A 13,244-nucleotide genomic window follows, 5' to 3' on the forward strand; every position below is an offset into this window, starting at 1 on the left:
ATATCCAATGATGGATCTTACCCAAATTATTTCTATGATGATTGTCAAACGATTTTCTAACTCAATCATCTGATCTATGTTTATTATATTACTTTATAGAGCTTTTATTTCCTCATTTATTTATTCATTTATATTACTGAAGACACCTGGGTTCCTATTTTATTGAATAAGACATAATCTTTTACTACTATCAGTTTTATTGATGTGCAAATTGGCTAGCCCCTGAAAAGAAGTAAGTAACCTATTCAAAGTCACCTGTTTGGTAAGTTCTAGGGTCAGGAATAAAACCTAGGTTTCTCGCCACATTGATTTTTAAAATATATTTAGGCTTTTTAGAATAACAAAACAAACATTTCATGCTCTGTGAATATTCAAAATTAGGCATTCTGTATTACCTGCTCTTTAATGTATGGAATAGCTAAGATTTTTGTTAAGTGATCAAAAACTACTGTTTCAAATTGCATACTAACTGCAGGAACTGAATGTTTGTGACCCACTCCTCCACCCCTCACTCCTGCTCATCTGTGGAAGCCTTAACCTTCCATGTGATGGCATTTGGAAGTGGGGTCGTTGGGAGATAATTAGGTTTAAATGGGGTCATGAGGGCAGGACCCTCATGATGGGATTAGTGTCCTTAAAAGACAAAAAAAAGAGGAACCATATGTGAGCACTCTCCTCCCTCGCCCTGGCCCTCTCCACAATGTGATGCTCAAGGAAATGGCTGGCTGTAAGCCAGGACCCTTTCCGTGCTAAGAACCAAACCTGCAAGCACCTCGACCTAGGTTGGAAGTCTGAAAACAAGATGTTGACAGGATCTCATTCTCTCTGAAGGCTCTAGGGGAGAACCTTTCCTTGCCTCTTCATATCTGCTGGCACCCTTGGGCATTCCTTGGCATGTGGTTGAACTACCCCAATCTCTGCCACCACTGCTTTGTGGCCATCTTCTCCTCATGTGTCTCTGTCTCTGGGTCTCATCTCCTCTTATAAAGATATCGGTCATATTGGATGAAGGGCCTGCTTTACTTAAACATAACTCCATCTCAATTTACATTTTAATTACATTTGCAAAACTCCTATTTCCAAAACAGGTCACCTTCACAGGTACCAGGGTTAGGACTCTAACATATTTTGGGGTGACATGATTCAAGCCACAATAACAATAAGATCCTTCTCCTTTAGGAGTTCAAAGTGGAAGATACAGACATGAAAAAAAGGAGTAATTTCAATTCCATCCGAAATGTGCTACGTTAGGGATGTGTTCGCAGCGGCATAAAATGCTGTAAGAAGAGTGTAATGAGACAGCAGCTGGAGGGTTCTCAGGTATGTCCGTGTGTCAACTGAGTTCTGAGGATGAGCAGCACTCAGTCATATGAAGTGGAGAAAGGTCAGCCCAAGTGAAAGGAACAGCGCAAATAAATTTAGGGAGGCACAAAATACTTCACGTCTGGAGAAAACTGCAAGCAAGACTTAAATAATGATAGAGTTGCGGAAATCAGAGAAAAGAGAAAAGATGAAGCTGAGGATCAAGACTGAGCCCTAACAGAAAGGGTCTGCCTTATCATGTTAGGAAGCTCAGGCTTTCATTCAGTTTTCCTTCGCAGCTTTATTGAGTCCCCACGAGAACGAGGCGTACCACAGTGTGGTGACGTCATTGGTTGAGTTTAACAGAATATATGTGCCCTAATTACAATGGGCAAGCACACAAATTCACACTACTACGAATGAAACATAGAAGTGAAAAGTAAAACATTATCAAACTACAAAGGGATTGGCATCATGAATTCGAACTTGAACTTCCAATTTATGTAAGCAAATCAAGGATGTTTGAGAAATCCAAGGTTAAGGTTCTGATTTTGGGATACTCACTGACATAAAAGAAGATCAGAAAGAAAGAAAGAAAAAAGATTTGTAGCAACATACATCTCTAGGCCAATGATAATTGTAAACATTTAAATTATAAGTTGTAATAGGCTACAAATTTTTATGAGCAATAAACATACTATCTAAAATAAAACAGATATGACAGCCTCTGCTCTTAAGGATTTAAACAAATAGATTTGTTTTTAAAGTGTTTTAGGAACTATACGTAAGAACAAATAACGTTTATCATGGAATGTGATTTACTCTTCCTTCACAGACAAAGAAAGCATTCCAGAGATGGCTCAATTAAAAGCATTTCATACGAGTCCTTCCTCTAAACAAAATACACTGTCCCTTGGCTATCCACAGCTGGCTTCCTGAGGTGCGTCAATCACAATCAGAGGATGGCTCTAAGGATTGTGAGAGTCATACGTGGTTGCCAAGTGAATGAGGCTATTTGAGGCAGAGTCCTTTCCGCTGAGCTTAGTGTCAGGAAAGGGCAACTTCACTTGCCTCCAGCAAGACCCACATGCTCCTGTGAGGGCTTGACACAGTGGCTGGGAAGGGCCTGGAGCAAGAGAAAGACTAGTGGGCACTTGAAGTGTCGAAGCCCATGTCACCAAACACTGCTTAGGAAGGGTCTTATTGCTGGCCTCGTGCCCTTCTCCAGTTTCACTTCCACTGAAGAGTGGCTTGAACTCTGTGACCTTTTTCATCAACACTTGAGGCTAAAATCCCATTGCAGAGTCCTGGTGAGGAACGAACTCAAGCCCTTTCTAAAGACCCACTCAGCTATCCTGATGAGCATCTCTGACCAGGAAGGGAAGGAGAGAGAAATCCTCTTGAAGAGGATGTGCATCTGGAAAGGAAACAAGAATTTGCACCAACTCCACATGATGCAGGATCCAAAGATGAACAAGCTCTGTTCTCAAGGAGTGTAGACACTGGTGTGCAGTCTGAGGCTCGTGTAGTGGATTCCATTACAACTCATTCTACTGCAAAGCGATTTAATGGAGTGATGAACGACAGGGATGACAATAATAGCTACTGCTTAGAGAACTCAGTTTTCATTTACCAGCTCCTTTTACATACATCATCTTAGTCAATCGTCGCAGCATCTCTGTGCTTTATAAGATGGCATAGCCCATTATTTCCCTATTAGAAAGTTGAGGAAACTGAGGGCCAGGTAGACAAAGGGTATTGGCCAAGTCGAAAGTGTCTGGATGCAATATAAGTTTCCTCTCACTTCAAAACACTAGCTATCATCCCAAATAAAGTGTTCTTCCAAGATGGGGAAGAAAGAATTGAACCTTACTGGTAATGCGTAGTGCTAATTTGATGGTGGGGAAAAGTAGATCTTGTGGCCTGGATAACAAAATCTATAGCATTTTATGATTTGTCTTTAATCATCCATCTATGGCATAGGCAGAATATTAAGTAACACGAGATATGTTTTGGAAATGGTTGTGAAGTTAAACGTTTTTCTCCGTAGACTCATACGTTTATTTATAATTCTTTCTATTCATTTCTTACTCAAATGATTTTCCATTCCCTAGACTCATTGCTTATACAACTCAAGATAAGTTTGATATGAGTCACTGGGAATCCCCTTTCATCCAATCAGGAGGCTGAGCCAAAGGCAAGCAAAGCCCTGGCTGGAGCACATTCCAAAATGTTGAAGTAAACATCAAATTCCAAGATGGAAGTAGTCTTCTCTTTTTAACATGCTTTTACCCATAACCAATTGCTATGACTAACTTCCTGGAAATACTTAGGAACTCTTTTATAGAGAGAGCCAGAAACATTTTTTATCATTGTTTATCCAGAGAGAAAATGCCCTTTTGCTCGGTCCTGGGTAAAGAGTAACTCTATAATCTACAGTACAGGCTAAGAAATCCCTTCAGTTCTTCAACAGGAGAGTGTTTGACTGATCGATTAAATTTACCTTTCCATGACAAGTGTGTATTACATAATAAGGGATTGTTACTTATTTGCTGAAGAAATGAATGTCAACGAATAAATTTTATGCTATTTAAACTTCCTACATATATGAGCTATGAGGCAGAGAGTAAGTAGAAATGTCATTTGCGATGCTTCTGATATCTGACTTGCATTAGGACAATTGGCACAACATATATGACAGAGGGCTGAACTGGGATTAGAAGCCACATGTTCAAGCCTGGCTCAACCACTAACCATGACAAAACATTTCAATTTGTCTGGGCCTCACTTTTCCCCTATAAACTTTACCCCCAATAATACAGATAGTTCAGATAAGAAATTTCTAAGATTCTTTCCAGCTCCAAACACCTATTAACCCATTTCATGGTTTGTAGTAGAAGACTAACAATTTGATCTATTTTGATAACAATTCCCAAGTATTTTCTCTTGGCAAAAATTGCTGGTCACCCCAAATAAACATATTTTTGCAGTATGGGCCTATAGTACTTCCCGATAGGTCAACCACACCTATAGACAACCACTACTTCTATTTATACTAAGGAAGTGGACTGGTGTTGTCTTCTCACTTGAAATACGGCTCATTATCATGTCTTCATGTCCTAATAGAGTGTCACTGTTGTATTTCTAAGTCTCACTCAAATAGAGGTAGTGCTGGAAATGACTCGGACTGGAAGAGGTAAGAAGAACCCAAGAATTAAGTGAACATGAGTTAGGCGATCTCTAGTACTTTTGTTCTACAAGGCAGCTTAGTTTAAAGCAACCAGTGTGTCTCTGTGATTTATGAGCTGGATTATTTCTCTTCTATATTTGAGAAGAGTCACTTGATCCTTGGGAGGTAGGCAGGCAGATAAAGCAATAACTTTGCCAGCTAAAAGGTCATTGGGTAGTAAGGTAACGTCAAATGAACAAAATTGCCATTCAATGTTAAGGAGTAAGTGCTTTATCATTTGGTGTGATTTAAACTTCCTAGAAATATGAGCTATGAGGCAGAGAGTAAATGGAAATGTCATTTGTAATACTTCCAGTAACTGACTCGGTGTGATACAGACGACAGAGAACTGAACTGGTGTTAGAAGGCACGAGTTCAAGCACGGCTTAACCACCGATGTTGGCAAAATATCTTAATTTGTCTTGGCCTCAGTTTCCAGTACCAGTGTGGAAGCAGAGCGGGAAATTATTTTCTGGAGTACTCCTATTATGTGGCAGGCATTTTATCATACTTTACCACCTTTAATTCCCTCTGCAAATCATCGTGAAGGATTTATTGACCCCATACTTTCTCATAAGGAAACTAAGACTGGGAAGGATTCAATAACTTCCCGAAGTTTTTGCTAGTGAAGGTAGAGAGGACTTTCTGACTCATAACTATAGCAGTATGCTATCTCCTAAATTTAAAAGGAAAGTTTCTTTTAAAAATATGAAAAATTTCCAGTCTCAGAATAAAGTGAGAACCATAAATAAAAAGAATAAAATTATATCTAAGACGTTGAGGTGTTTTTTTTTGTTTTTTTGTTTTTTTTGGCAAGAGGGAAATTTTCAGGGGGAGGTAGAAGGAAGACGTTAAATTTGTAAAATGGATACCAAACCTATTTACAATTAAACTAGAAAATGTATTTTTAACACGATTCATCTCTCCTCATTATAAAATTAGTAGATGTTTTTGATGAAAAACTTAGAGGGAAAATAACAAAAAGGACAAAAAAGGACACTCCCACATTATTAACATTTTGATATTTATCATTCTACTCCTGGAGTAAGTACATTTTTCTAGCCCTCGATAGGATCTTTTTATCGTGAGATCTCATTTATTTGGACTGCATTGATACAAAATTGCTGATAAATTATAATAGGCTAGACTACATCTAGCGTATAATGAGAATTGAATAAATATTTGTTGAATGTGTGAATGAATGCATGTATTCATCATATAATTTTGAAAAATGGAGGATTATAACTCTTTAGGTGAGATTCAACATGTAGTTTAAATCCCCAGGTTTAAGGCCTATCCCAAGCTATAGAATAAAAATAAGATTGAGAATAAGATATTCGGCTTCAGAACTTAAATTTTAAAAAAAAGTCTACTAGGAAACAGAATATAAAATCAGCTATGAAAGGATTCAAATGAAAATAATGGGGTAAAAAAAAAGTGATTAAACACTCTTAGGAATGCTTACACTACTCAATACCAATGACTAGGAAAGATTTAGGAATTTAGATATGAGCTTAATGAATCTATTACAATTAACCCTTCGATTCTACTACAAAGATGACATCACGTTTATTTGTTTAAAGACAGTCTTCTAAGAATGAGAAACCAGTGCAGACTTTCTACAGACTCTTTGGGTCTCTCTGCATTAACACTCTCAGGCAAATTTAGTCTCCCTCTTTTGGCACTCACTTTCTTTAGCGATTAAATCAAGTATCTGAAGGACACAGGGTGTTTCGATAACATTAGCTTTATAGTGGGAAGCCTTCGTTCTGAAGAATTCTTGAAGACTGCTTTCTTTTTTTAAATGCAGTTTATTATACAATATGATTCTCCCCATGAGTCCCTGAAATTAAGGTTATTATAATTGAATAAAAAACTAATTATTCAATGTTAACTTTTTGGGAAAGCTTCTATCCTTGTTTTTATTTCTTTCCACTACCCCATCTCACATTTACTGCATTTCATGTTTCAGAACTTATTTTTTAACTAATATATATATTAGATGCCTTTAACAGTAGTCTGTACATCATCTCATTTTATTTAATCATCACAACTCTTTGAAATAAACAAGTCAATCCAAATCATTCATTCATTCGATCTACACATATTTCTAAGGAGTACTATTCACTGTCACTCAGCAGAGGAACAGTAACAAACATATTTTTTGCCTTCAAGAAGCTTAGAATTTTGTGAGTGAGTCAAATAAAATACTGGTAATATTACGAAAGTGCTCAGAGTTAACCTATTTTTCATCTTCCAAATACTCTGAGGATGTAGTAATTTGTATGACTAAATTTCTGGAGCCAGAATTCAGGTTTGTATGAAGATTTGTCACTTACTAACTGAGTGGTCTTTGGCAATTACTTCAACTCTCTCTACCACTGTTCCTGGTCCGAAAAATGAGGACAATCTTGATATCTACCTCATGGTGATGTTATGATAAATAAATAAATACAAGCGAAGGGCTCAGTATAATACCTAGCACATGGAAAGCATTCAACAAATATGAGCCATGATTATTTCACTCTACATTCACTATCAGATTCATTTACAACAGGTAGATATCATTCATCACCACTATTCTTTGATTTTTACAGATGAGGCTCTGAGAAGTCATGTGATTAGCCACAGATATGAATGGAGCTAGTAGCAGAGCTGGGATGTGAATCAGTCATTTGTTTGCCTCTAAAGCCAGTACTTTAACCTTTGATATATGTTATCTTCCCTCTGTCTTGAGTAATGATTTCCCTGTGACCCCAGAAGAATTTCCTATACTTCACTTAGAATGACTACATCCTTCATTAAGCCACCCTCTGGGAAACCATATTCTTCTCATCTTCTTTTGTCATGATTCCGTTGGAGACTCAGAGTGGGGTACCTGATACCCAAGCTTTTGAGTTAGATTCTCAGTTTATCTGCAAGTGGGTGGTTACAGAGATATTTCAGTAAGAACAGGAGGTGAAAAATGTTGGTGATTTATAAGATCTAGGGTAGTATCCTGGTAGAGCTGGTGATTTTATTGTTCCTTTTGTTATTATTGGTGATGATAATGCTTTGGTTATCAATCGTTAATAATTGGCCCTCTCTCTACTTGATCAGATTATAAAGTGAAAAACACAGTGCTAGGTGCTCAGGTTAGGAGATAGTTAAGGTCAAATCAGAGGACCCAACCAGACTGGTGAGTTTGTACTTTGCCCTACATGTTCTGATATGTTATCCGAAGCCCAAGGTACTGTCAGAGAATAACAGGTCTGAGAAGGTCTTAATAGTGAAGTCTCTTGACTGTGAAGGGCACATACATCCCCATCAGGGTTTTAGTTCCTTCGCATTAAATCATAAAAGTTTAAGGTTTTACATCCCCCCACTGTCCTTACATAGAGCTTTGGCCAATTTAGGCCCTTAATAAATATTTGTTGGATTAAATAATAAAAAACAAACAAAGACAACAGTTAGAGTTTCTGTTTGGGATGATAAAAAAGTTTTAGAAACAATTACTGGTAATGGTTACACACTAGTATGAATGTAATTAATAGAACTATATTGTACACTTGAGAAAACAGTTTGAATGGATATATGTGTGTATATGCATATATATACACAGATATACTAAAAATTTTTTTTTAAATAACCAAAAAACAAACAAATGATTTAGTAAATACATACAAGGATAAGTGGGATGGGGGTGGGGGAACAGGTGAACACACACACAAATAAATGAGTGAACAAATGACTGGGATTTCCCATGTGTTTTCAAGGATTAAGTAGTTTCCACAGAATGCCAAGTGCAAGTCTTGGTCTCAGCAGCACAAGACTCTGGCATGCTAAAAGGAAAAGAATAAACTGCATTGTTTTATTTAGAGGAACAGCTGTTGATCATGAGCTGTAAATTTTTTCCTAATGTAATGGCCATTGAGAGGAAGCCCTAATACGTCACAGAACTAAGTGGTGCCAAAAATGGCTGTAACCCTCTCAGAGACTCACATGGCTGGCCTGCCAAACAATGCTGCTTAAGTGTTGGGAGCAATTGCCAACCCTCTCTCACCCTGGTTAGGCTGGACCACGTACATTAAAAAACCTGTTTAAATAACCTTTTCTCTTAAGGAAAAGGTTCCTCACATAAAGACATACAAGGCAAAGCTATAAACTGAAAAGATTAAAACAAATATAACCGTTCTCATAATAAATATAAGGCAATGTAGATTCATGCTGTGCCCTCACGCCCCTCTCTAGAGATTAGGCAGGACAATAAGCTCTTGGTGAGAAAGTTTGGTATTTTACATTTGTCATCAACACCCAGGTCGCCAGCAACAGCTGGAGGTGGTCAGGTTTCCACGTAAGAGGACTGGGAAGAAAGGGTTAATTTCTCAGCTTGGCACCATATGAAACTTGTACCCTGAGTGGGGCCCTAATCTGCAACCATTTTCATTAGAGACTTTTTCTTAATTATGAAGACTGTGAGAAGCAGTAAGATACAGTGGAAAGAATGTAGAATTTAAAGTGATATGAGTTCAACTGAAGGCTAAGAAGGGCAATTTTGTGCTGTCGAATTTCTTAGATTTCAAAGCCTCAATGTGTTTTGTTTTGTTCTGTTTTTTTTTTCTGTTTTTGCAATATGATTGGAAAAATAATCCCTACCCTTAAGAAAGGACGTATAGTAAACACTAAATATAATATTTAACTCATAGCAGACATAATAAATATCCTATGATGTTAATTGAAGAACAATCGTTACGTACGATTTAAGAGCTAGAGCTTAGTGATGATTCTTTCACAGACTTTTTTTTTATGTGACATAAAAATTCACTTCACCTCTCTAGGTCTGTCTCTTTGTTTACATGACTGGATGGAACCTGATGAGTTTTAGAATCCCCCTTAGTGCTGAAATTTTTAAAAAGCTATCTTTAGTCAAGGTCAAGGATTTGGAGTGAACTTTCAATTTCCTGGACTTGGTAGTGGACTGGAATGTTATTGCACCCACAAGAGGTACCTTAATACTTTTACATGGAGACCCAAATCTCCTCAATATACACCAAAAGCCTTTTCCAAGGAGAAGCAAATTTCTTCAGTGTTTTCTATCTTTAAATTCAATCCCCAAGCAATTTAAGATTGACTGGAATGATATCCTGGATGTCACTCATAGGATTCTTCAATTAGAATGGTGACCCTTGCCATCAGACCCCTGTGGTGGGAATCATGAGTAATCAGAGAGAGAAGCCACAACAGCCCAGAGACACTGAATGGGTAGAGAAGATGGTAAGGCGACAGCCCCATCACCCACACAGCCCCACAAACATGGGTCACCCTGACTCCATCTCATCTACTCTAGTCCGCTTAATTTAATCACTCCAAAAATTTTGTTGGATCTAACTTCTGGAAGTGATTGGAACCCATCTAATTCTCTCAAACACCCGCTAGCTAAGTCCGAATCTTAAACTACTTTGTCAGGTTCTAACGAAACTTGCGGCCTCTTGTTTCAGTCACTTACCAGTTGTTGCACCCTCATAAAACCTTCGGAGGTTCCCATTATTTTTAAGGCACAATCCAAACTCGTTTACTAAAGGTGCTCATGAGAGGTCACACTTCTAGGCCCCTGCTTGCCTCCCAGGGCTCATCTCCAACTACGCGCCCCTTTTCATGCTTAGCTTGAGCTGTCCCCTTCCATGCTCTGGTCCTTCAGTCTTCTACAATCTGGCTTAGCTCCTGGTCTCCACAGACCTGCTCTCCCTGGCGAGGAATACTTTCCCCTCTTCTCTGTTTTTCCTCCTCAACTTCCAGTTTCTACCACAACAATTCCCTCTAATTTTTCTGATCTCAGCTTAATCATTGTGACTTCCAAGAACCCATTTATTACACCAATTCATCCCCATTTTCACCTCCAGAGTGGATTATAGGATCCTCATGTTCTCGTATTACCTCTGTAGTCTTTCTGCCTTTTATTGTATTTTATTATCATTGCCTGTTTAATTGCCTGTCTCTATTTGCTAAATTGTAAGCCTAGTAAAGCAGGAATTCTGATGGTTTTACTCATTGTAAAGTCTCTTGGCACAGTGCATGCATAATAAATGAAGCATGTATGTATATCTGCATGCATAAATGAGTAATCAACAGGAATTAGTCTTGTATATAGTTCTTACTATTTCTCTAACCTCGAGCAAAGTACTGAAAGTCTTGGTACTACTGTACTATTCTCCACAGAAAAATAAAAACAAATTCTATTTTGTTTGTTTGTTTGTTTGTTTTTGCTTCTTGACTGAAAGGGTGCTGTGAGATCAGGTAGGGAAAATATGAAAATGGTGACATGTCACAAAGCTGGGATAGAGTGCTGTGTTTTACTATTTGCTCCCTCTTATGAGGCATGTCAGCTTTAGTACCAGGAGAAACAGGAAAAGAGGGCCTCTAAATTCTTTTGAGTGTAGTTCTAGGGAAATGGCCAGCTTATGGACTGCTAAAAAACAATTTCCCTGAATTTGACTTTGATCTCTGTCAGTCCTATTAGATTGTACCTTCCGAGAAGAGCCATTTGTTTTTGAAAACAAGTTGTACTCTGTGTTCTATGTTACTTAACTCACCAGCACCATCTGCTCTGCTGTTATGCCCAATTTGAACCAGGAAGATCACAATTCTTTCTGTTTGTGCATCTTGAGGAAGACAGGCTCTGAGAAAAGTCAGGATAGTGGAGGATGTCTGTGGCCAGACAACTGGGTGATTTTTGTCTGTGGTCCCATTTTGACAAATCAATATGAGGATTGCCCTGGAGCCGAGGGCAAGTCAAGTTCCCTGTCTCTGAACTTGGTGCTCCCTGGATTGGCACGCTCTCCTAGGAAACATGCTGAAGAGATGACGACCTTGTTTGGCTGTTAGAGGAATCCTCTGGATTCCAAAGCAAAAGCAACATGCCTCGTCTCTCAACTGTTACAACTGTTAGGACTCAGCGGCTGTGTCAGATTTGGCACATCTGTCCCTAGATACGTATGTCTATCAGAAATTTACCTTTACGATCTTTTCTGTCTGCGTGTGTGTCTCGTGTGTGTGTGTGTGTGTGTGTCAGAGAGAGAGAGAGAGAGAGAAGAGAGAGAGAGAGAGAGAGAGAGAGAGAGAGAGAGAGAGAGAGAGAGAGAGAGAAGAGAAAGAGAGAGAGAGAGAGAGAGAGAGAGAGAGAGAGATTGATTGATTCTGAGTTTGTCCTGAGTGTGGGGACAGTTTGTGTGTCTGGGCAGTGGATGATACAGAATAAAAAGAGTAGATAGTAAGAGAGAATATATGCATAAAATTATAAATCAACAAGGCAGGGTACCTTCCAAATATTCCTAAGCCAGATTCTGGTTCAAGTACTATTCTCTAGTTGCCAAAAAAGGATTTCTTTCTTGGAAACTAGCAATAAAAGCCGACCCTCAATTTCCTATAATAACAACAAGCTTTAAGTTTGGCATTCCTATCACCAGCGACAAATTGTACCAAGCAACCAAAGGAGTCAGAACCAGCACCCACAGAGGCTGTTCTCAATTCAGCAAAAAATGTTCTTCTGAAGTGACTGATCTCTTAGCTCCCAGCTTTCATCCTGACCACCCACTGAGGCGCTCTGCATTCTTCTTCCAGCTCCTGTTCTCCCTCTCCCTTGTTGCTGGGACCAGGGAGAAGGTGACTTGTTTCCACAGAGACTCCCAGGGAAGTCAACTCCTCTGACAGCTTAATTGTCATGTTTATTGAGGACACGCCTTGGGTTGAAAACGAGAGCTGTGCCTTTTCAAGCATGGAGTCGCACGATCTGATTATGCCTACATTTGCAACGATTGTGCTAACAGGGGAATGGGGCGGGACACCTGTGTTTGGGTGCAGGTCTCCTCCAGCAAAGGCTTCTAATGACTCTTGAGAATGACTTAAGCTTCTTCCACCACCGAAGTGTTTTATTACCAATTTAGAAACTGCTTTTTTTCCTCTTAAAGTAATTAAATTTTATCAACAGATTCTAATTTTCCTCAGGTGTTATAAAAACTATGTAAAAATAATTGTATTGACGGTCGCTCCACTTATCGAGCACCTGTGTCCTAACTTATGCTTGATACCTGATGGAAATGATCTTTCGTTCTCCAGAACCCTCTAAGTTGCCTAGCTGCCTTCCACGTACATGACTTTATTCCTACAAGAGCACTTTGATGAGAGTGGTTTCGGAGCAAGGGACAGTGGTACTCGGATTACTGTTGGCAAAGGAGGATCACTCTGAGAATACATAAGAGCGTGAGGAGGAACCGAAACGGTCCTAATGGTTGAAGAACGAGATGTCGTGGGGCGATTAGGATAACGTTAATGACATCATCACGGAACACGTAGCCCCAAGTCAACCCCTTCGGTTTGCTATTCTTGCAACTCAGTTACTCCTCATTTGCAGTCCTGCCTTACACTCAATCGGTCCCAAGACAGAGGGTCTAACTGGGCTGTTTGTCACCATCTAAGAAGGTGATCTTGATTGGTAGTTTTCGTTCCAGGTTTCTGTATAAGAGGTTTGCCAATCTAGGATCTTCACTCAAACCCTAATCCCCAGCCCAGTGTGTGATGGTCAGGGTTATTCAGTTTCTATAGAACAAATCATTTGTTTCCTATAGAACAAATCGTGGTTGAGAAACTCCTAAAGTTGGTTTATTTATTAGCTTGCTTGTTTTCTGGAGAGGTCCTTGAAGGTTTATTACACAGCCTGCAAAAGCCATTTATAAATGAA

The 13,244-nt window shown here is 38.9% G+C and overlaps 1 long non-coding RNA gene across 2 annotated transcripts in view; it reads right to left on the minus strand.

Annotated features, from left to right (window-relative positions):
* Positions 1 to 13,244, minus strand: part of LOC107501903 — a 570,942-nt gene that overhangs the window by 206,959 nt on the left and 350,739 nt on the right. The window lies entirely within an intron of this gene.

The sequence above is a fragment of the Rousettus aegyptiacus genome, unplaced genomic scaffold (genome assembly GCF_014176215.1).
Source record: "Rousettus aegyptiacus isolate mRouAeg1 unplaced genomic scaffold, mRouAeg1.p scaffold_m13_p_15, whole genome shotgun sequence".
NCBI lineage: Eukaryota > Metazoa > Chordata > Mammalia > Chiroptera > Pteropodidae > Rousettus > Rousettus aegyptiacus.